Below are 4,679 nucleotides of genomic sequence, written 5' to 3'. Positions count from 1 at the left end.
GTTAGGTAGTAAAAATATCATAAACTTGTATTTCTGAGTTTGAAGCCAGTTTATTCTGAATGTCTCAGTGCCGTCAGTTAATTCTGAATTTTTCAATGAAACTACAAAAACTGTGAACTTGAAAACAAAGGTTTAAATAGTCTATTAAAATTTAATTTTTGTGTTCAATTATTCAATTTACATTCTATCAAGAACAACTTTGAATGTTGACTATCTGTATATAACGGCGCGTTCGTAAATTGATTTTTTTTGGGTGATGCATCAGTCGATTGATTTGTTTGGTAGATGTCAAATCACTTTCCATATGCTTTTGCATACGTTTGTTTGGAATTTACGAACGCCAGCATCGATAAAAAAAATCACTTCGATAGAAAAAATCAATTTACGAACACGCCGTAAATGATCAGGGACAAAATTTCTTTTTGAATTTCAACACCTAACCCCCAACTTCCACGCCTGTCCCAGCTCGGATAATCTTTACTGGTTATACAAAAAATGTATTTTTTGTTGATTTGTTTTATTTTTGAAATGAGTTAAAACAATTAACAATTAAGATAAGTTTATAACGAAAAATTAAAATTATAAAGAAAGAGATAAAAGAATAGTAAAATGGATTATAAAATTATCTTAAGTTACTCAATCAACTCTTCATGTTGAATTTCCTTCCAATCATACAGATTGGGCATTACTTTTTCGTGAATATCCTTGTTAAGCTTTATCAGAAGGATGTTTGAAAGCGTATCCTCTGCGAGTTCAGTGCGACGGTCAGAAAGTACAAGTCCCAATGCGCTAAATGACCTCTCGACCGATACTTGGTTTGAGGGTACCGCCAATACAACCATCGCAACTTTGTGGAGCTCTGGATGAGAGTATTTTCGATTCATCCAATACTGATGTTATGAAATCGCTTGGTACATCTTTGTACCTGAAAATGATCACATTTTCATATGTGATGAAAGAAATTAGAGAAACATGAACTATCAAAGAACGAAAGAACATAAGCCGTAAATATCATGAAAATTTCGAAAAAGATACAACGGCTCACCGACAGGACTTGAACCTGCAATCTCCGCTTCGGTACAACGGCGCGTTAGCCAATTCCACCACGGTGAACGTGATGGAACCGGCGAACACGAGCAATCGAGCTCTGCCGATCAACTGCTGGACCTTCTATCGAAACACCATGTATATCCCGCATGTGATCTTTCCCTCTATTGATCTCTCTTGTTTCTCTAACCACACCCATCGACTCGGGATTTTAGCCGAGCGAGCACATGGTCGATTGCTTCGGGTTTGCCGCAACTTACGGTCAGATGAAGAAGCAATCAGTGCCGCTCAAGGTTCCGAGCAGACCAGTTACACAGGGAGGTGTTGCTCTGTTGAAATCAATACTGATGTTATGAAATCGCTTGGTACATCTTTGTACCTGAAAATGATCACATTTTCATATGTGATGAAAGAAATTAGAGAAACATGAACTATCAAAGAACGAAAGAACATAAGCCGTAAATATCATGAAAATTTCGAAAAAGATACAACGGCTCACCGACAGGACTTGAACCTGCAATCTCCGCTTCGGTACAACGGCGCGTTAGCCAATTCCACCACGGTGAACGTGATGGAACCGGCGAACACGAGCAATCGAGCTCTGCCGATCAACTGCTGGACCTGCTCGCTCGGCTAAAATCCCGAGTCGATGGGTGGGGTTAGAGAAACAAGAGAGATCAATAGAGGGAAAGATCACATGCGGGATATACATGGTGTTTCGATAGAAGGTCCAGCAGTTGATCGGCAGAGCTCGATTGCTCGTGTTCGCCGGTTCCATCACGTTCACCGTGGTGGAATTGGCTAACGCGCCGTTGTACCGAAGCGGAGATTGCAGGTTCAAGTCCTGTCGGTGAGCCGTTGTATCTTTTTCGAAATTTTCATGATATTTACGGCTTATGTTCTTTCGTTCTTTGATAGTTCATGTTTCTCTAATTTCTTTCATCACATATGAAAATGTGATTCATCCAATGCTGAAATGGGTCGTGCAGTTCATTTTGTCGAGGCTCTGCATCCAGTGCTTTCAACTGCTTTAGAAATGTTTATTGGTTCGAGCTTGAGTCTGCAGATGGCTCGGGTGTACCTCCAAACATGGTAGTAAAAAAGTTTTGAAAATCTGTCTGGTTGGCAAGTATGGCTGCCTCTGCTGTGGAACGAATCGATTGACTTGAACTTTTTTGTGGTTCGAGCTTTTCGATACGATTCCAAGTATCTACAATGGATTCCTAAGATATAAAACGCATTTATTAAAAAAGTGATGAAACAGTACATACTTGAATGTGAAGTTTTTCCTCGTTTGTGAACACTTTGGACCCGTGAAAGTTAAACCTTGGGTCGAGGTAAAGCGCCATTTGAAAAGCCCAAGAACTTCTGAGAGCAGCAAGCCGCGTTGATAGAGCAGTCTTGAGCTTTTGTACAAATCTATTATTCTCAACATTTTGTACATCGTTCGTCGCCATCAACCAACTGATATAAAATTCTGATAATAAGATGTGTGTTGCTTGCATCTTTTTCGTACATCTGTGTATGGGTTGGAAGGCTTGGACGTAGCTTGCAATAAACTCCCAGTTTCTCGAGAGATCTGAAATATTTTGTACTACTCTATTGAAATTAAAGACAGTTATTGAGAAAAACCTACCAAGCTCCGGAAATTGTGATGCAAGTTCCTCAAAAAAAACTTTTTGATTTAAAAAGCTCTCGAACATTTTATAAATGCCCCCCCCACCGAGTCTGGCACCACACAGGAGGATAGCTGGCTTTCCGATACTCGAACAAGTTTTTGTAGCGAGTTTGCTTGCATTTCTTTGCAATTTCGGTGATTTCCTTGACGAAAGGATCGTTTCGTTTTACAACGTCATGAACAACAAGTTGCAAAGAATGGACAGCACAGCGAACCAGGTTCAACCTTTCATGGAACGCTTCTTGCAGCTCATCCGAATAGTCTCGCTGTTCGGTCTCATCAACTTCCTCTTCTTCGTCAAAACTTTCCCGTAATGTCAGATCAAGCTCTTCTTTAAGCTTCCGGACAGCTGCCAACATATTGGCACCGTTGTCTGACGTTACAGAAAAGATTTGATGAATGGTTACTCCATATGAACTCAGCACCTCCAGGATCTTTGCCTTAAGGAAGACAGCTGTTTGACTTCCCTTAACTTCTAGCTATTCTAGCATAGCTAAAAACCGTGAAATCTAAATTTAATAGGCGCTGAAATGGAAATACAACGATTAACTTACCTAAGGTTCTCACAACTATTTCATTTCGCTGTACGTATTGAACATTTATACCTAGAATGTGGCGATTGAAGCGGGAGGCTGAATCAATTTTAACCGAGATGAGTTTATTTTCCATCTCTCCGCTTAGATGTTCCCGGATTTTGGAAGCAATATTTTTCAGATGAATTTTTATATTGGCTGTGTTTATCTTGCACCCAACAGCAGCGCCTATGGGGTCGAAAAGTTGACGCAGTGCTTCCCAAGTAAAGCATGATAGGGGCAGCTGATGGTAGGTAACCAATTTAACGGAGGTATCGAGGAATAGCAGTTTATCGATTGCAATCGACCGTTTTGCAATTACTCTGCGCCTTTTTGGTGCTGGAAACTCGTCCTTGAAAAGTCCTTCTTCGGCCGCTTTCTCGGCATGTACTAAGCGAAAATGTCGTACGAAGTTGCCTACATCGTACTTCTGCTGAATGTACGTACACCCACTATTCGGATCGATCCCACAAATCGCCTTTTCTCCATCCCGCGTTACAAACTCGCCAGCAATTTCGGTGAAACATCTTTTAGAGCCACTGCGCCTCTTAGCTTTAGCAGCCACCAGTTCTTCAGTCATTATTTCCGAAGTGAACTTTTGTTGAACAACTGACTTGATCACTGATCCTAGAATTTGATGACTGAAATTTTCAAGAAGATCACAGTCACGGATTTTGAAATGAAGTGATTTTCGATTGACGATCAGTCAGAGAGTGCTTTGTGAAAAATCGAGGAAAATAATGTTACAGTAAAATGGATACTGTGAATGAAAATTTATTTCACATTCATCATAGCATGTCAACAGTTTTAAGCACTGGTAATGGCTTCTAAAAACTTAATGTCCACAGATAATCATACAGCTTGTACATCAAAAATTTTATCTAAGAGCAAGTTCACTGATGTTGGAAAAAAGTGGTTGAAATTTTGAGATTTTGAAAATTTTGCCATGCAAAAACATTTTCAAGCTCTGTGGCCTTCAAGTTTTTTTACAAAACGTGTTGTATTTTCGCACGCTGTGATGCAAAAATAGCAATGTTTCTATCACATACGGCTGGAATAGAAACAGTGTTGTAAAAAAATACAACGGCCAAAGATCTTGAAAACATTTTTGCATGGTAAAATTTTCAAAATGTCAAAATTTCTACCACATTTTACCACACCAGTGAACTTGCTCTAAGGTAAATGGTACACGCTATTTTTTTTAAACTCAAAATTAAGTAGTTTTTGTTCAAAACAGCACTTCGGTGGCATCCGAGGATCAAAGTAATCATCGCCAAGAAATGACGCACAGTTTTCAAGCTCCTCATTTTTTTTTCGAGAATTTGTTGTTTTGTTTCAATGGTATTGAAGAATATTGATGAATGGATATTTCGATCCTTCCG

At 39.4% G+C, this 4,679-nt stretch overlaps 1 pseudogene; it reads right to left on the bottom strand.

Annotated features, from left to right (window-relative positions):
- Nucleotides 1–632: 632 nt before the first annotated feature.
- On the bottom strand, nucleotides 633–3,877 carry LOC129752893 (uncharacterized; annotated as a pseudogene).
- Nucleotides 3,878–4,679: the final 802 nt, after the last annotated feature.

This window comes from Uranotaenia lowii, chromosome 3, assembly GCF_029784155.1.
Source record: "Uranotaenia lowii strain MFRU-FL chromosome 3, ASM2978415v1, whole genome shotgun sequence".
Classification (NCBI taxonomy): Eukaryota; Metazoa; Arthropoda; class Insecta; order Diptera; family Culicidae; genus Uranotaenia; species Uranotaenia lowii.
The sequence above is the reverse complement of the archived record's forward strand: the minus strand, read 5'-3'. Positions and strand labels throughout refer to the sequence as shown.